Source organism: Dipodomys spectabilis, unplaced genomic scaffold (genome assembly GCF_019054845.1).
Source record: "Dipodomys spectabilis isolate Male_0828 unplaced genomic scaffold, ASM1905484v1 ptg000783l, whole genome shotgun sequence".
In the NCBI taxonomy this organism is placed as follows: domain Eukaryota; kingdom Metazoa; phylum Chordata; class Mammalia; order Rodentia; family Heteromyidae; genus Dipodomys; species Dipodomys spectabilis.
The window spans coordinates 27258712-27279314 of NW_024871460.1; the positions used below are offsets into that span (position 1 = coordinate 27258712).

General features: G+C 37.0%; 1 non-coding gene and 1 pseudogene across 1 annotated transcript; one reads left to right on the forward strand and one right to left on the reverse strand.

Moving 5' to 3' along the window:
* Positions 1-2924: 2924 nt before the first annotated feature.
* On the reverse strand, positions 2925-3838 carry LOC122102339 (annotated as a pseudogene).
* A 4890-nt stretch (positions 3839-8728) lies between these two features.
* Positions 8729-8836, forward strand: LOC122102496. The gene has a single exon (XR_006146509.1). It is a non-coding gene; the product is annotated as a U6 spliceosomal RNA (small nuclear RNA).
* The last annotated feature ends 11767 nt before the right edge of the window (positions 8837-20603 follow it).

Consider the following 20603-nt stretch of genomic DNA (forward strand, 5'->3'; position numbering starts at 1 on the left):
ATAAGCATACTTTCCATTCCTTTCTCCATATCTTAAAAAGGAATAATCAGTAAAATAGCATGTTCATTAGCGAAATTTAAGAATGTAATTGCCTTGGATCTGTAATGTCTTGTATGGGACCTATACTTATGGGACCTATACTCTACATCAGTTTCTGTGTGTAAAACTACAGCTGTGACATGCAATTAATAGTCATGATGGCAGCAATCAATGAGCAAGAGACTTAATTTGTGACCTCCATGATGTCGGCGATGGAAGAAAAGAGTGTAAAAAACTCTTACATAAATAGTAAGACTGGTTATCTATTGACCTTCCTAGGTTATTTAAAAATGGTTTTGGAACAATTAGCTTTCTTAATATACTCAAAAGCAAAGTTTTGCCCTGTAAATATTTTATATAGAGAAGAAAGTAGTGGTATATATTCTGTCATTGAGTCTCTGTTTTGAGCCTATGAGCCCAAAAGCCAAAAGTACTCTATTCCATTTTTATTCTATAAATATTTACATTTGTCTGAAAAAGTTTAATTCATACATGTAAATTAGGATATTTCACTGACAATGTTTGACTAATGATCAAAACTTTTCAAGGCTCTTTAATCCAGCCCAGATTGGTCAGAACCTGTATTACTTCCTTGCCACCTTAAAGAACACAGCAAATGCTGAGAGGAGAGCTCTGTGGTAGAGCAGTTGTCTAGCATGCACGAAGCTCCAAAACAAACAAACAAAAAGCCCACAAAAAACCGTATATTCTATGTGGGATTTGGTCTTAATGACCAGGCTGGCGTAGTGGGCAGATAACAAAATCAGCTTCAAAACTGAAACTTTCAGCCAGGTGCCAGTGGCTCATGCCTGTAATCCTAGCTACTCAGAAGGCTGAGATCTGAGGATCGAGGTTCAAATCCAGCCTGGGCAGGAAAGACCGTGAGACTCTTATCTCCAATAAACCACCAGAACACTGGAAGTGGTGCTGTGGCTCAAGTGGTAGAGTACTAGCCTTGAGCTGAAGAGCTGAGGGACAGTGCCCAGACCCAGAGTTCAAGCCCCACAACCCACAGAAAAAAAAAAGAAAAGAAAAGAAATGGAATGAAACTTTCAAATGCTAATGAATATGTTTTTGTTAAATTTTGTTAAACCTCATATTATTGTTATTTTAAAATTTTTAATGTTTTATTTATTTATTTGTTTGTTTGTTTGGTCATGGGGCTTGCACTCTGGGCCTGGGTACTGTTGCTCAGCTCTTCAGCTCAAGGCTAGTGCTCCACTGCTTAAACCACAGCGCCACTTCTGATTCTCTGGTGGTTTATTGGAGATAAGAGTCTCACAGACTTTCCTGCCCGGGCTGGCTTTGAACCATGATCCTCAGATCTCAGCCTCCTAAGTAGCTAGGATTACAGGCATGAGCCACGAGTGCCCGTCTTAATGTTTTATTTTTATTATAAAAGGGATTTTTATTGTTATCTCTAAGAAGTTGTACACAGGGATTGCAATTCCATAAGTCAAGTTGTGAGTGCACTGCTTCTTGGACAATTTTACCCCTTCCTTCACTCCCCCATTGTCCCCTTCCCATCCTTGTCCACAAGTTACACAGTTTACTTTTTACATAGTGTATATTGAACACCAAGACTGCATTTGCTCACCCTTTCTACCTTCTTTCCTGTGTCCCCCTTTGTCTACTCCTCCAAAAAGAGAAAACAAAATAAAACAAATAAAAACAAAAAGATCATGTTTCCACTTCTTGGAGTTTGTTTTGACAAATAGTACTCCAGATGTTTGGATTCCTCCCCATAGATGGTAAATTGTATTTTTAACAATACTTTCAGAGCCAGGCCATGTTGCTTCATACCTGTATTTTCAGTTACTTGGGAGGATCAAAACTTGAGGATAGCCCAGAGTAAAAAGTTAGCATGATCCCACCTCAATTAGTAACTAGAGCAAGATATTATGATTTGTGTCTGTAATCCAACTTACCTGGGAGGCACAGTCCGAAGCCAACTTCATGTACAAAAAGAACAAAGGCAAAGAAGACTTGGAGAATGGCCCAAATGATAGGGGGCTTTCATTACAAGAACAAGGCCCTGAGTTCAAATCTTGGTACTGCCAAAAAGAAAAACATTTTTAAAACCTGACAGTACAGAACAAATACTTTAGAATATTTTATCTAGTATCCAGTTCTTTAAAAAAAGATGTGGCTCAACTTTTCACTGTTATCAGTTTTATAATCTTTTGATGCCTTCTAGTATAGATTAGTGATTATTCATCTGTGTTGCTGAGAATATACTTATATATATCCTAGTGAAAATATACAATTTATTATTTGATACTTAAATCATTTATATTGATACCTTCATGGAAACTTTCTCTGTAGAAAGATATTTTTTCAGTACATAATTAACAAAGTTTATTATAAAGAAACTTTAGTAGTAGGTTTTTAAAAAAGAATGTTTGGGTTTTATAGTACTAAAAGATGATAAGCCACAACAGTACATATACAAAGGTAATTCGAATTCTAAATACTATCCCAATTAAAAGACCATTGTTCAAATCACTAGTTATAATCCTGTGTCTTGGTAAATACAAGCAGCTTTCATGAAATTCACCTTCTCATGAATACTAGAAGATAATTCTCCAAATTCAATTGCTTAGTTTACAATAATGAGTGCTGAGTTTCTTGTGCATGCACTATCACACGAAATACAGAATCCTATCTAGAGTGATTTTTAAGTTCTTCAAAATGTATCTCAAGCATCTTTTACAGCGCAAGCTACAGATAGGATGTAATCTTAAAGAAAATAATCTTTAGAAAGAAGCATCTGAGATAGCTACCAACCACTGCCATGTATGCTTATACAACTAACCAAAGATAACTGGCGGCTCTTTGCTAACTCTGGTTTTAGTGCAGGGACCTCTTCCTTTGTAGTGAAGCTCTTAGTTCTTATTATCTAGCAGCCAAACGTGTACTCCCTTACTTTCCATGCTTTCATCGTTTTTTGGCGTTTATCTGTCAGAAATAACCTGATAATCACTAGTAGAAACTCTGTATGCTGTAGCAAGAGGTCTCATGGTAGAAATCCTAGGAATACTTCTGGGTTGTGTTAGTGTACGTAAGGTCTTACTTGGTGGTGTAAAGGCCAGAGCTGGTGATGACAAAGAACATCTCTCACTGTTTTCCACGACAGTTTTATCGATTCATGATTTTATACCAATCATGATGGATTCTCCAAATATCCTTTCCAGGCCTGCAGTTTAGATTGGTAACAAATATGCATCCAGTTTCCTTTGTTAGACATCACATGTTTTAAGGTATTTCCATTGTGCAAATTGTAGCAATATATAAGATGCAGATGCTTGTGGAAACCCAAACAGTCACCCAAATGTCATGGAGTTGATCTTCTGAAGTCAGAGAATCTCCTTGTGTATAAAAAGGATCTAACCAAGCAGGAGATAGTGTCTTTCGTGGCTGACCAATATTTGCTGGGCTGTTCCAGTCCTGTTCCAGGCATACTTGTAACTCCAACAAGAGGACTTTGTGTTACTGAAATGTTTGTCTGTCTTTTTAAATTTAAAGGTATTGGTCCAAGTCCTGGGCTGGAAATTCCATCATATATACTTCTAACAGGTGGAGCTCTGTTTTTATCTTTATGAGCTGGTACAACTGATTATGCTGGTGAACCACCTGCATGTAAAGGTGATCTCATTTCCATAACTCCAACGGAAGGTCCACTAATTATTCGAGGTTGTGGAGTCACTGTAGCAGGCAAATCCCCCATTAAAAATCCAGGTAAGAACTGGGCATTAACTCCTGGCTTTGGAGAGGTAGGTGAACCCAGCATCATTGGTTCAGATCCATGGCAAATGATGCCATCTGGACGGCGGCAACCCAAGACCTTCCAAATTTTCAAAAATGGTGGAAACATCTTCAACTACCTCCCCTGCACCCATGGGCAGGGCGCCTAGAAAGATATTCTTAAAACATAGTTGGTGACACTGTTCATTACAGGATATAGGTGCATCCTAGTTTTCCATTAGAAATGTCTTTTATACTACCATAGATTTAAAAGCTCTTACGTATATAAAAGATGCTCTTCTTCAGACAGAGCCAAACCTGTAATAATAAAAAGACCACAATGGTACTATGCCAGAACATAGTCTTCCATCTCTTGGCTAAGATATGAGAGGAAAATTGGTTCAAATTACAGTGCTTTTGTTAGTCTTTCTATGCTAACACATGAAAATTTTCTGGGTTTGGTCCCAATGGAGTCTCGTTTCTTTCTTTCAGAGAAATAAAGAAAATGTCTGGCTCTATTAAATGCAACACTTCCCAAGGTATGAAGATTTAAGATATGACCATAAAATAAGGGATACTACAGAGAGAGGTAAATTAGTCCTAGTTGCTCAAAATTTAGAGTTAAGAGAGGATGGGTGGTCATTTAGCCATTTTAATACTCTCCTTTGGATCAGCTTGATTTACCCTAAATTCCCACTAGATATTCTCCAAAACTGTCCTCTGACCAATCGCCATGGTTGTGCTGGTTCATCTCCCTGCTCTGGCATTCTCCATGATATCTGAACAACTGAAAATGAGCCCTTGTTGCCATGAGGTCCTGCATCATGGACAGCAGTACTGACTGATGTATATCTATTTGAGTGACAGTTTGGAGCTGAGCTAGACTGAGCTGCATCCTTAAATGAAACTAATTATACTGGCCTGTTTGTGATTGGTTAAGTGAGGTCTATATTTCTTTGTATTTTACCTGTCTTCTAATTCTTCAGCTTATCCCCAGGCAGCTGAGTCAAATATCCAAATCTTCCTTTCCATCAAGGTCACCGAAGTTACGAGACAGTACCAGCAGCCACCAGCAATAGGGTCCCAGAAAAGAATGCTTGTGTTGAAGAAAAAGTCCATCTACAGTCAGAAAATACTAGTATAGCAGCACACAGAGACAGAAAGCCATCGTTTTGTGTTCACAGATACTACATGATAACTCTCACTATCTAGAAATGGAGATAAAACCATACAGTGTCATATATATATAACGTCTTCTTAATTAACATGGCAAAGAACACTGACAGGGCTTGTTGGCAGATACAAGCATTGCCTACCCTTCCCCTCAGAAGCTGGATTCTGTGCCACAGTTCATCTAGTAACTAGCTGAGATCCATTCAAAATGAAGAGTCTTGATGTCCCAGAGCCCTGCCATATGCTATAACTCCATCTTCCATGGACTAAGTTACATACCATGAACATATCCAGCATTCTCCTCCATTTGTCCCAACCCCACGCAGCTCCTCAAATTGCTTGGTTCCATTTTCACATATGTACTTTTAATATCATGAGTGTGTTTGTTCACCCTTCCTCTCTCTATTATTTGCCCCCTTTCTCTTAACCTCCTCTCCAATTTGACAAAACATATTCCAGTTTTCTAGTATTGATTTTGCTAAAGGATAAGTTAGGTTTTCAAGGGCTTCTGCATCACCAAAGGGGTGACACTATTGGAATCCTCCCCTGTATATACCATATTTTGGTCAGTTTGTTTGTGTATAATGTACATGGCATAGTAATGATATGTAGGATTTCTCTTACTTTCTCTTGCTTTCCAGACCTTGCTTTCCAGACCTAAGAGAGACAGTAAGAATGTTGAAAAAGTCACTGACCTTCAGAAAACATGGCCTACTGAACACAGGTGTTTGCTTATAATGATTGCATTGATGAAGAAGTACACAGGAACAGTGAGTTTTAGGCTTGAGATACACAGCATTACCCTGGCAGAGAAAGAAGAGCAAGACAGATAAGGAAAGGGGGAAAATAGAGAAAGAGCGAGTGAGCAAGCGAGCGAGCGAGCGAGAGAGAGACAGAAAGAAGGAATAGAAGGGGGAGAAGAAGAAGTATAAGAAGGTGAGGGAGGAAAAGGAGGAGAAGGAAGGAAAATGGTATTGTACTTCTCAAGAAGAACACTTGAAAGCAAAAGACAATGTGGCAGTTTCTCCAAAATTCTGAGGGGAACAATTCAATATGTTTAATGATTAACATGGCGGAAGCATGCATCTCAGACATGTCATTGACATTATCTGTATATTTCTGTGAGTGTTTAAAATGAGAGCAACAATTAAATCAATGTGCTTTGAGTAAAGAAGACTACTCTCCATCAAGTGGGTGGGCTCTATCCAATGAGTTAATTTCTTAGTCTGAACAGAAAGACTTGAGCGCAACAAGGCAATTGGAAAAAAAGCCCTTTACATACAGGTTCTTCATCCTTTGCCATGCTCCTAGACATCACCTCACTATGGCTTTGATCACTTGCAAATGTACCCCCCTCCCCGGACATCATGTCATGGTCTATCACTACTATAGTACTGGAAGACTTGCATGTGAACAATGGGCTGATTGGACTGCAGAGGTGTATGCTGGATGAACATTGGGTCAGAGGGGATAAAACACATGAAGAACTGGTGCAGGCTTCCCTGTTAGCTTAAGAATCAAACAGCTCTCCCCCCCCTTGACATCTGATTAACACCCGCACAGTGAACCCCTTGGAAACAGTGCCCACCCTTGGGAACCCACTCGTCTAGCAGGAGCTCTGCCAATCTTTTTCTTCAATAAATCTGTGATGTTTTACTACTGTGGGCCACTATTCAAGGCCATAGAGACAAAAGACCTGATCCAGGTATTGCAGTTTTTGGTATCAGATTGACATTCTCCAAACAAATTGGGATCCAGAAACTCACTGCCAGTTCAGACAGCCATTCCTCAAACTTTTTCTTTGTTTTTGTTTTAATTTGTTGGTTGTGGGGCTTGAACTCAGGGCCTGGGTGCTGTACCCGAGCCTCTTATACTCAAGGTTAGTGCTCTACCACTTGAGCAACAGAGCCACTTCCGGTGTTGGGGTAGTTAATTGGAGACTTTCCTGCTCAAGCTGGCTTTGACCTTCAGATCTCAGTCTCCTGAGTAGCTAGGATTGCAGGCATGATCCACCCCAGTGCCCTTCTACTCCTCAGACTTTAATGGCAAGATCAGCATCTCAGGGAAGCATGTCAGCACAGTACACCTGGTGAACATACAGCATTCATAAGCACATGAACAAATCTTGCAAGCAGATTTCTTTCTATACATTTATGCTTACTATTAATTCTGTTTTTCCAAAGAACCGAGACTAACACAGTAAGCAAGGTATTAAAATATGAACAAATCGTTTAAATAGGGATACAGGTGGACCCATTGCAACAATGAGATGTCCAAGTCGTTATGTCGAAAAACGAACTTTACAACTTTCGTGCGGGGGGGTGGGGTGGGGGGTGCGGGGGGAGGATTGGGTGGGAAGGGATGGGAAGGGGAAACAAAGGAGGAGCTACAATGCTTGATAAGAAATGTACTCATTATCTTGCCCATGTAATTGTAACTCCTCTGTACAGTATTTTCACAATAAAAAAAAAGAAAGATGAGAAAGAAAACAAATAAATAAAATATGAACCTGCCATATACTTTTTCTTGGAAAACCACTGAAGAATATAGTCCACTGAAAAAAGAAAGGAGAAAGACACAGGACATGTGCTTCTAGGATATAAGGCAACCCTCAAGCTGAAGGAGAATGATGATTCCACGAGCTAGCTGTACCTCCAGCAAGAGAATAATTCATGCATGAGAAGCAGGGAAATGAGTGCTCCAGAAAGAGATGCCCGAGACAGACAGCAAGAGAGGAAAGGAACGAGAAAGAAGCCCATGAGGAAGGAAGAAGGCTTGATTCTTTGTGAAAGTTGGAACATTTGAGGACAAATTAATAAGAGACACAGTTGGCCTTCCATATTATGGGTAGGCTGGAGATCTATCAATACAGGCAACTACTGATGGAAAATATTGCCGAATAATTACATCTGTATTGAATAGGTAGACTTGTTTTTCTTGTCATTCTTCCCTAAATCACACGATGCAACAAACATTGCACACAGCATTTACATAGAAATGGGCATTATAAATCATCTAACAATGATTTTAATTATAGGAGGATGTGTATAGGTAATATGCAAATTATGCCATTTTATGTTAGGGACTTGAGCATGTTTGGAGTTTCCTATGAGGGGGAGAAGGGGAGGCTTTCGGAAATAATCCCTGTGGATACTTAGGGATGACTGTACATAAAAAGAAATCAACTAAAAAAAAAGGATGTTAATTATCTCTTGAGAAAATGAAATGCATCATAGAAAAAGATATATAATCACAGCACAATGTATGGTTCATTCCTAAAAAGGGAAGCAACAAACTGTGATCTTACCAAAAAAATCATGGCTTGTAAATTAGAAAATGGAGGAGAAGGAAGTCACGTTTAGCTAAATTATAACCTTTCAGAACGAGAAACCAACAAATAGCAAAATTCAGGAAACCAAGAAATATTAGGATAAGCATTTTGTAACAAATAATGAAGGTAATTACTTGGAAAAATAGCAGAAATGAAAGCAGTTCTGCCTAGGAAACTCTGCAGCAGGAGGTAGCCTATTTAAAATTAAAAGTCTGGCAAAGGTTTGAATGATACAAAGATAATTCACACTTGCATTTTTAAAGCATCAGTTTAAAAATGCTCAAACAGAAATTTTGGTGGTAAAAATTTTTTGCTGTCCTATTTTAGAATTTTCCTTCTATGACTATAAAATTTTATCACCTAAAGAAAGAAATGTTAAGAGTCACTAAGTTACTAAATCTGCACAGTGTTCATTCCTGAGTGTTAAAAATTCCTGTTTATATGCTCACTTGGACAGCACATATTCTAAAATTGGAATGACATAGAGAAGATTGGCATGGCTCCTGCCCAAGGACGACAAATTTGTGAAGCGTTCCATTTAAATTTTTTTTATTTTAATTCAATTTTTTCTTTTTCCGTTTGGTTTATGCTCAGTAGTCACTGTATTTTATTTTGGCACCCTGCATCTTGTATATACGTTTATCTGATTTGGGGATGGGAATAACCAAATGGTGAAATAAGGACAAAAGGTGAACCAATGTAACAGTGATATTCACAAGACACTAGAAATGAACTTCACAACTTGGGGGGGAGGAGGAGCGGGAGGAAAGGGATAGTGGGAGAAAAACAAAGGAGTGGGTAACAATGTTTCACAAGAAATGTATTCATTACCTTACTTATGTAACTGTAACTGTAATCCCTCTGAACAGCATCTTTGCAACAAAATAAAATCAAATTTAAAAACTTCTGTTTACAAAGACAAATGTACATCTGTTTCAGAATTCAAAGAACTTTTTAATTCACTGGAGTTGAATTATCTCATTTCTGATGCTATATTATGGATCATTTTTCATCTTGCTCTCATCATATTTATAACTAGAAAGGGTCTCCCTCTGAGAAGTCTGAAATTGTCCTTATAGAAAAATGATCCCAATTTCCTTCTTCTGACTTTTAACCCTTCCTAAACATTTTATTCTTTTTTCCTTCTTACATAAGGTAACCCTTGTGTATCTTAGGTGAGGAGAAGCTAACGTTGGCTTTGCTACCCATTCTTTATACAGACAAGCCCAGGAGCTGAGCAGCAATGAGAGACATGTTCAGGGTATTTTCCAGATGCCAATGATGAGTTGATTGATTAATCCAGTGTGCTGCTCAGAGAATCTAATGTCAGAATCAAGTGGTAGCACAAGGAAGCCAGAGTGTGTTTTGGCAGAAAAGTTGAAGGCTTCACAAAAGAGGAGAAGAAACTTGGCTAAGAGCTTTATCTTCACCTAATTCTGTAACTGGTTTTACCCCTTATAGCAAGACTGAGTTGTCTCTTTCTTTAATACTCTTTTACTCTTTTTTGTGTGTGTCATAGTCTATTTATTCAAGAGACATCAAAAAATTAAATAACAATTATCTGAATAGGGAAATGATTTTTAAATATATTCAAATTCCAGTGATGATAGCTGTACTAAATTTCCAAGTCTTTTACATTGGTAACACACTCTTCATGATAAAAACTGTACTAGGAGCCAGTCCCAGTGGCTTGTGCCTGTAATCCTACCTATTCAGAAGGCTAAGATCTGAGGATCCCAATTCAAAGCCAGCCCAGGTATAGAAGTCCCTGTAAGAGTCTTCTATCCAATTAACCACTCAAAAACTCAAAAAAAAAAAAAAAGTAATGGCTCAAAGTGGTAGAGCTCTAGCCTGGAGCTCAAGAACTCAGGGACAGTGCCCAGGCCCTGAGTTCAAGCCCCACAACTAATAAAATAAAACTGCATTAGGGTAATAATATTTTTTAAATGAAAACTTTTATTTTTATTATAGAGAATAATTAAGATTGTAGTACCTTCTTTGATTAGTGAGTTGGAACAACAGAAAAGCAGAGAAAACACAGATGCTCAGCATGAAGACATAGGTTTATACATCTACAAAAATCATAATTGTAAAGGAGATAAAGTGAGCACACAGAAGCCAGGCAAGTATGACGAGTCACTAAAAGTAATTAAAACAGACTGTTTTATCTACCTTTTACCTACTTAGAGTTTTCAAGTCTCTAAACCACACTATATCATAAGCTGTTGCTTTAGACAAATAGACTTCCTGTCCCATGTAGAAGTGACTGTCATATACAGACTCATTAGTAACATTGATTCAGGAGAAAGATCACCCATAATTGAATCCTAGCACCATTTGCAGACTCCACAGCCTTGTGAAAACTCTTCATTCAACCTTTTAGAGGCTACATAGTCATAACAAAGACCCTGTAGGTTATTTAAACTGACATAGTTTGTAAACTCTATTGCACTTTAAACTGATAACATTTGGCATTATGATTATACACAAACGAGTCCTACAATACAACAGCCATGGATTTCTAATTTCAGGACTTTGGGGAAGTTTCTCCAGCTATAAGTTGTCTTGTCAATTTTAGGAGAAAAGAGTATTTTTTCCCAAAAAACAAGATCTTTGTATTGGTTCTATCATCCTTATTGATATAAATAAGTCTCTTGTTGCTATTGACTTCCTATCCTTCACTGCTGCTAAATGTTTCTTTCTTGTTCTCTGCTTACTTCATTTGTTCTTAAGTTATGTGCTGTTATCTCCCATTTAGAATGCCCTCTGGAACCCAATACAGTTCACATTTGGTTAATTATTTGTATAATATATGCAAACTATTACAAATATGAGGCCTATTAACATTGAACATCTTTATAGATCCTATATAATAACAGTTGTATTCCTAGAATTCTTTGAATGAAAGACAAATGATACTTAGCAAAAGCTTGCAAAAGCTCTCAACTGAAGACAACTTCTACTGCTGTGGTTTCTATCCTGCTTTCTATTTCTTATTCTCTCTGGTTCTACTGGAAAATTTTAAAAGATATATCTCGTATTTTAGCAGGAAATATCACTTTGTACCTAAATAAAAAATGACTAATGCACTTAAAGTGTGAATTTGTAATCTTTCTCTTGTTGACAGATGCAGACAACATCAGCAATGCAGTTTGCCAGTTACTAATAAAGGAAAAGATGCAATGTGATTTTAACCTAGTCTTACTTAATTCTGAACCCAAACTAAGCTTGTTAGAAACCATTAATTGCAGGAGCTTAGATTACATCTGATAATATGAGTTAAAAAAAGATTTATTTCCTATAAAAACTAAATTACATTTCATATCTGTTTTCTTTAAGTGACTAATGACTAATCTCAAGCCAAATGTGGTGGCACAGATTTATAATGGAAATTATTTAGGAGGTTAAGGAAGGAGAATCTATGACTCAGGTTGACACAAACAAAAAGCTTAGATTCTATTTGAAAAACATTGTAAAAGTAAAAGGAGTAGAGGCATGGCTCAAGTGGTAGAATGCTTGACTAACAAGCTTGATGTCCTGAGTTCAATCCCCATTACTAAAACAATAAATATGTATGGAATCCTCTGTGTGAGCTATATAAAATGGGAGAGGTAATATATTTGTTCTTTCACTGGGATAGAAAGTATTATGCTCTTGATGTGAATTTTGTAACATTATCACTTCTCAAAACCCAAATGAACCCTTCTCAAGCCAGTTGCCTTTATTTCTACTTTTAAATATTAGAATAAAATCAACTGACCCTGGGTAGAGAAGATGTTAGATAAATGTTTAAAATTTATGAGGCTGGGAATGTGGCTTAGTGGTAGAATGCTTGCCTAGCATGCATGAAGCCCTGGGTTTGATTCCTCAGTACCACAGAAAAGGCTGGAAGTGGCACTGTGGCTCAAGTGGTAGAGTGCGAGCCTTGAGCAAAAGAAGCTCAAGGACAGAGCCCAGACCCTGAGTTCAAGCCCCTGGACTGGCAAAAAAAAGAGTTCAATAAAATTTATCAGTTATATATTCCAAATCTCTCCACAATGCAACAATCAGGTAGCTGAAAGGTTATGACTGTATAGAAACCTATTTTCAAAAGCAAGTTCTGAGAATTATTAAGCCTCAGAATGCCAGAAGAGAAAGAGGCAAGGATGGAAAGGGAAAGAGAGGGGTAAAAAGGGTAGAGAAAGAGAACAGAGGAGAGGAGAGGCAGCAAAAGGAATAAAAAGAATGGTGTAAGGTCTTAAGGAAAGTAGTAATGGGAATTCTGTTGCTGTTGGGTTTTTTTGTTTGAATGTCTCATCGATGATTGCCTTGCTAGACTATCTGATTTTGATGTAAAACAAAGGTAAGGCATTTGTTCTCATGTATTAGATAAGCCTACTAATTAAATAAACATGGTTTAAAGACAGAGTCAATAAACATAGCTTTAATAAAGCCTGTGCTTGTGTGTGTGTGTGTGTGTGTGTGTGTGTGTGTGTGTGTGTTTTCTCACGCACGCGCATGCGCGTGTGATCTGATTTTTCCATATCCCACCACAAGGTGGAGTCCAAGTTTCCAGTTCCTGAATCTTGGCAGTCCTGAATCAAAGCAATCATAATTGCTTTGACCAATAGGATATGATAAAAGTGAACTTATGCTGATGTCAGGCACTGCCCTTAACTGACCTGACATCCCTGCTTTTTGCCTATGGACACCAGCTGCTATTTAGGGAGTGCAGGGACTCTGAGATCATCATGCTGCAAGAAGGCCAGGCCAAGCCTTGCAGACAAAGCCACAGAGCATGCAACAGCTCAGGAAGACTAAGTGAGGTCAAGGAGCCCTGAGGAGCCAGGCATGCGATGACAAAGCTTCCTCCAGCTCGGTGAGACCAGCTAACCACAGGAACCAGAGATAAAGTACCCAACTGAGCCTCTTTCTAAGTTTCTGACCCTAAAATAGCAGGAGCAAAATTAAATCACTACTTCAAATAATAAATTTAGGTCTGGATTATTAAGTGGTAATAGATTAATACAACAGTATGTGTCCTTGAGACTCACTCTGGGCTTCCACACTGAACAAAATGTTTATCTTTATGATCATCTGATCATCACCAACATTGTCATCATGTTAGTTCTCAAAAGATAGAAAATAAGTGGCTAGAGAACTGGTTATGACCACAGGTTGTTGGGGTTCATAGAGTTTTATTTAAATCCTTATTCAGTCACTTAGCAATTATGTACCATTGGGCAAGTCACATAATTTTTCTAAAGTTCAATGGACTTGCTGTAAAATAGGAACACTGCTAGACACTGTTTACCCTACTTATATAATACATTTGTAATGGATATTGAGATTAATATCTTTTATGAAATAATTCCATACAATTCCAAGCACAATATTTTTTAAAGATGACTTATGCTGAAATATTTTGTTTGTTTTTGTCATTAGCACTTTGGGGGCTTGAACTTAAGGCCTTGAACTGGTTTGACAGATGTTGTACCATATGAGCCACATATCCTCTCCCTCCCCCCTCCTGAGGTTTTTGTTTTGTTTTGTTTTCTTGTTTTTGTTTTGTCTTTGCTCTTAGCATTTGCTAAAGGGTCTCATAGATTTTGCTCAGTCTGGCTTCAGGCTAGCCTCAGACTTTAATCCTCCTATCTCTGCCTCTAACATAACTGGGATTATATATGTGTACCACCAGTACCAGCTCATTGTTTATTTTCTTATAATGAATTTTCTATTTTATTTTAAGTAGAATTGTAAATAATATTTTTTAAAAATTTTATTGACAATGGACAATGGACAAACAATACTAATGTGGCAAAACATTGCCCCCATCCAAAGAAGCAAAATAATAAAATGCTCAAAGTGTGCTTATGCTGGAGCATTGAAGAAGGGAGCTACTTTTTGTTTCTACGACCCATAAAACAAAGCAACATTAAAAAGTATCCCTTAAAATTAATGTAGAAATATACACTACTTTCGTTAAGTGTTTGGTATAATGGAATGCTCATTTGCTGTACAATGCCATCCCTGAATTAGAAATGAAATCGTATTTAGTAAATATGGTTTTTGGCTCATGAATTTTGTTATTATAAAAAGAATATACCAGAAGCCAGTGAATGTTCTGGAGGGAAGTACGCCAGAAAGGAATATATCATGCTTAAATTCTCGTAGGAAATCACAAAAAATTGCTCCTGTTCATGGTTCAGAAATGCTATTAGTGAGATTATACAGAGGGATTGGAGCAGACATTTCCTCAGTGTATGCTGTATGAGCTTAACAGTTTATGACTATTACCTTAGTTATACAACTTTATAAGGTAGGTATTTTTCTTCCTACTTTAAAAGGAGTATAAAGAAACTCTGAATGATTAGTTGACCAAGACGGGAATGGGAGGGAGAGGGAGAGAGGTGTCATGGATTCAGAGACAGCCGACCCAGCAAGTAGAGATACATATAGCTCACTCCAACTTTTGCTTGCTTCTTTATACAATGATTTTCTCAGAGAAGTGTTGTCAAAATGTATTTTCCATTCCTGAAAAAGAGTTAACACATTTGTATTAATAGCCCAAAACATCTCTACCTAACTGTAAACTAGATACCGGTATATTATATCATGTAAAACATTGCTAATTTAAGTCTTTCTGGATTATGTAACATCACAGTTCATCTTTTCTTAATATCTTCAAGTATATAATATTCATTTCACAAACTCTACATAAGCACTTTGTATTTGCTTGACTCAAAGGCCACACTAAGAAAAGCATAACATTAAAAATTAAGAACACATAAAAAAAAATGAGACCCTGGGTTCTTTCTCCAGCTCTACCAAAAAAAAAAAAAAAAAAGAAAGAAATTATAAGAAAAGCAGAAAAGCAGAATTCTGGTCTTATTTCTCTGATTTTAGCAAATGTATTTTTAATATAAAATAAAAACCTCCAGTCAAAACGCAACTTTATCAAATAACTTTATTCTCCTAGGGTGATTAATTTCCTTTGAAACAATGAAATATATTTTTGGCTACAATATACAGAAGCAAAAATATCCTCCTACTTTACATTCAGAAATTAAAATGAAAAAAATGTTTGTGAACATAACAAATCCTATGAGAAAAATGTTTTTTATAAGACTTGTTATGTCATATAAGAAAAATGCATCTCCTAAGATAAATTTAAAGTCTTTGTTCACTGGGAGATAATAATATCCAGTAAATAAAAGTGGCATAGATGACCTGTGATTGTGGCATTTGTAGAACCTGAACTTCAGCATTGGATCAGATTTTGCCCCAGATTTTGCCACCACAACACAGTGAAGAGGAGGACATGCACCCCAATCCCAGTGTACAGTGTCCCTGAATCTCCTCATGTGATCTGAAGGCCATCTGGATCATCCCCTGAGCTCTTGGTTAAAGTGCATATTACGGTTCCCCACCTTAAAATTAATAGACTTTCCAAAGCCCATAAATCTGTGGCTTTTAAAAGATAAATACTCCCCAAGTCAGCCTTAGCCTTATTGAAGTTTAAGAACACACCTGACTCTCTGAGAATAGTATTCTTTGTGAAAAAGCCAAGTATAATATTCAGGCCATGATTACAACAAACTTCAAGATCAAAACTCCTAAGTTCTTCTATCTCAGTCTTTTGTACTAAGGGGGAAGAATACCAAATATTTAAACTCATTTACTGTTTAGTAAACAAGCAAATAACAACTACCAAAAAACATTAAATATTGAAACATTAAATGTTATTAAATATTATTAAACATTAAATATTATTTCTTCTCAAGAAAGAGAATAAAAGCTGAATATAGAGAAAATTACTCTCTGTTTCCATGTTCCTTTCCTAAATCAACTCATGATTGCTTTCCAGTAAGCAATTCCATAGTGGGGACACACTAATTCTACATTTATATTAAATCCAAGGTTATCAGAGTATGACCACGAACCTCAAAAGTTTCTTTTTTGACATCATGTACTATGAGTTTCCTGTTTAAAATTACAGTCATAAATAAACATTATACTCTTGCTTTTGATCATTTTCAAAATTTTTATGAGCTAGATAAATGCTGTGAGTTCTGAAAAATAGAGTTAAGATCCTATTTCTATACCCACATTCACCTACTTATTCCTGGGGGTAAAAAAAGAAAATGAAAAAGAACTGTTTGTTTTATTGATGACAATTAAGCTTATGACCCTTATATAAGCCATTATGGGAACTTGTTTTCTTGTAGAGTTGGAATCTGCTTACCAGATATAGATAATCTCTCTCTTCTTCTCTCTCTTTCTCATTTTGTCCCTCTCTCTCTCACATACACACATACACACACAACATTTAGATCTTAACATAATAATCACATTTGTTTGAAACTTAGAACAACACAATGACTTTTAATTCTATCCATCCATACTTACTGCTGTGGTATATAGTACTTATGATACAAAATATCTGAGCATGTCATCTGATAGACAAAACAAAACATATTGAATAACTGAACAAATGAATAAAGATGGAAAAATATATCTATGAGATGGGACAGAGAAGAAGGTGGCACACAAATTATTAAAATCTTAAAATTATTAAAATATTCACTTCAAAAGTGCTAATATCCAATATTTTGGCAATACTATACTGCCTGTCTTAACAACTAGTTTTTAGAACCATTAACAATTGATGATCAGCAGAGGAAAAAGCAAACATTTCCCTTTTTCAGTCTTACTAAGGTCAAGGAGGTCAATCTTCACACAATTTCCTTTAAGGAAAACATTTCCTTGGATAAATCTAGATTTGTGTATTACAATGGCAGCTCCTGCAGTTTAGAAAACTACTTCAAATTCAAGCAACTTGATTATGCTTTCTTCAGCGTATTTAGAAGGAAATGTTCTAATAGGTAGTGGTATATTTAGAGAAAATGAAAAAAAATTATATGAATGAAATAAGAAGCCTAGTTATTATGGTAATTTCTGAACAGCTGGATTTGTAGAGCTTGTTGTTCCTTATCAACAAAGGCTTATGAGCAAATATGTCTCCTGAAAGCCAGGAAAGATTATATCAGAGAAGACATTGAATGATCAAAACATAAATGACAGCATAGTCTATATAATTATGCTAGAACCCAGTGCTGCTAATTACTTCCTCATTCCTAGTTTTAAATGTAATTGCTAATACCTGCTCACCAACTGGCACCATTCATCTTTGCACCTATGTGAAAATAAAGATGCTGAGTGGAAATTTTCCATGATTTATTCATTTCAGTGAAACCTAATAAGCGATCCCCTCAAAATATTCCCTTAGGTCTGGGTGTGGTGGTGCATATTTCTAATCCCAGTTTACTGAGAAACAGAAGTAGAAGGATGATTATCTAAGGATAGCCCAGGCAAAAATAAGAGCCCATATCTAAGAAACTAAAACAAACAAGGCTGGGGACATGGTCAGAATGACCATTTATCAGGTGAGAAGTCCTGAGTTCAATTTCCAGAAGCTTAAAAAATAATCTTGATGTAAAACTCTCTACTCTAGCATTTCTCAAAGTATGAGCTGTGAACAAATTACATCAGAGTACTCAGAGAACTTATTTTATAAACAGAACTCTGGTCCTTATTCCATATCCACTAAAATCAAAATGTCAGAAGGTAGAACCTGGGAATTTGAGGTTCGTGGGTAGCCTGAGTGGTTGCAAATCACACACACACTTGAGAAGCACAACTCAATGATGCGGGCAAATGTGACAAAGTATAAATGGATCTATTTTTTTCCAGGAAAAGCATGGAGTGTTTACATCAATTGTTCAATGTGATCCTAAGTCTCGGAAAATTACAGAAAGTTGCTATTGCTTAGCAGAATTGTTTGTCCTTCATTAAAGTAATTTGTGATCTAATTTCAGTTCCCACAAGTTCAGAACATAAAAGGCAAAACCAATCTTAAAATGGAAATTAATTGGTTGCATTGTTATCTTTCTCAACAGAGAAAAAAGTGTTTACAGGGTAGAATTTAGAAGTGTAGCAGTCACACAGAAGGAAAGTTCCAAAGTTACTGCTTAAAATGGATATAGAAATCACGATGATAGATATTTGAGATAGCATTAGACACAGTTTCAATTTATTTGCAAAGTACTAGATTAAAAACCATAAAGAGTAAGGTCTCATAATCTTCTGTGGCCTCTGTAATCACCTGCTCTCCTTATAGTTCCAACTGGGGCCATACTACCAACTACCTTATAAATATCTTTAATGAAATAATATAAACATCCACAATTGTTTGTACTATGAGAGATATACATGCATTAAGTAGAACTCATTTCTTGTCTGTTGGTCAAGTATAGTAAAACACTACCAGCTACAGCAACATTTTTATGCTGAAATGAAGCTATAACATCTAACTTGCCTCTTTAAGCACCCTGGTCAATACTCAGCCAGAGATTTTACACAGCCAAAATGACATTCCTTTTGCTCTTAAGTAAGAATTAAGTGCTCTTAAACTGAACTAAGTTTCAGCTTTCAGTCCTATGGATAGAGGGAGGGTGGTACTTCTGGCTACAAATATTCTACTCCCTGGCTTCTAGCCTGAACAGTCTCTCCACGGGAAAATGTCAGGAGTTCATTTTGGAGAGACAGTTTTCCTCCGTTCTTACATCATCCATTGCATCTCAGGAGGAGACGCAATGAGTCCTGCCACTCTGGAAAACTGCATAGAAACACTGTTCCTCCCAGCCTGAGAGGAGACAGGTAGGCTGCACTGTTCCTCAAACTGCCTTTTCTCTTAACTCCTATGCCATTTCTTTTTCTCAATACTATCTTTAAATGTGGTGATGCCAGGGGATTCTGTGCTTTGTCTTTCATCCTCTGTTTGCCATTCTTACTCAATCCCCAAAGGAAAAATAAACCAGTCTGACAGCTTCAGAAACATCTTCTTCCTGTGGACGATCATTGCATCCATTTGTAAGCATGAAACTTAAGGTTAGAGATCTTGAATTACCTGCTCAACGGCGCTTCTGTAACTTGAGGGAAAGCCAGATGAATTGTTACTTCCATAGCCCCTGATTTAACCTTTTGTGTTGCTCAGAGCTTTCTCTTGCCAGAGCCAAATTACATGTGTTCCTCTACATCTTAGATACTTAAGAGAGGCTGGGAATGTGGCTTAGTGGGAGAGTGCTTGCCTAGCATGCCTGAAGCCCTGGGTTTGATTCCTTAGGACACATAAACCAAAAAATCCAGAAGTGGTGCTGTGGCTCAAGTTGTACAGTGCTAACTAACCTTGAGCAAAAGAAGCTCAGGGACAATGCCCGGTCCCTATGTTCAAGGCCCAGGACTGGAAAACAAAACAAAACAAAACAAAATCAAAAACCTTAGATACTTAAGATTGAAAATCTTACCGTCATACGAACTTTTGACCTAGTGGCATACTATGGTGGCCTTTCTTTCCACTAACCCTTCAAACTCCAGTTCAAACGTTCCAAATGCCTAAAACAAATACTACAATTCCTCCCTTGAGATGAGTCACACCTGGTTGCTTTTATATGACTTTTATGTGATGGCTCCATGCCTGAAATGTGAGCTATTCTATTAAGACACATCTGAACCTCTACAATAGTATGTCTCTACCCTGCAAAACTTGTCTCCAGTGCAGATCCCTGGGTGCTATTCCTAGAAATGGTAATTTAAACACTGTGACAAATTGGCCCAAATTTACAATAAAATAAAATTAAAAAATAAAAATAAAGTTGAAAACTTCTTTATAACAGTCTTTAATATTAAAACATACATAGGGGCTGGGAAGGTGGCTCAGTGGTAGAGCGCTTGCCTTGCATGCCTGAGGCCCTGGGTTTGATTCCTCAGCACCACATAAGCAAAAAGAAAAAAGCTGGAAGTGGCGCTGTGGCTCAAGTGGTAGAGCGCTAGCCTTGAGCTGAAGAGCTGAGGGACAGCGCCCAGGCCCAGAGTTCAGGCCCCACGACTGGACCAAAAAAAAAATACACATAATATATTATTAATAAAATAAATGTACCATGATTATATGGGTTTGCATATATATATATGTAAATGTATAAGATGAAAGAAAATATATAAATGTTAATGTTACTAAAAAAAAAGGAAACACGGGTCCTCCAGTGTGATTTTGGCACAATGATCTCACCTACTTGAAAGAATCAAAACTTCACTGATATTCCAAAACACAGCCTTTAGTATGTATATGTGGAAAGATGAAGATGAAGGTTAAGAAACTTAAAAATAATTACCAAACTGAACTCATTTGTTTAAAAAATCTTCCAGTTTGGAGGATTTAGCTATTTCCTACAAGCTAGGCTTAGGGTCAGATATGGCTGATATTCCTGTGACCAAAAGA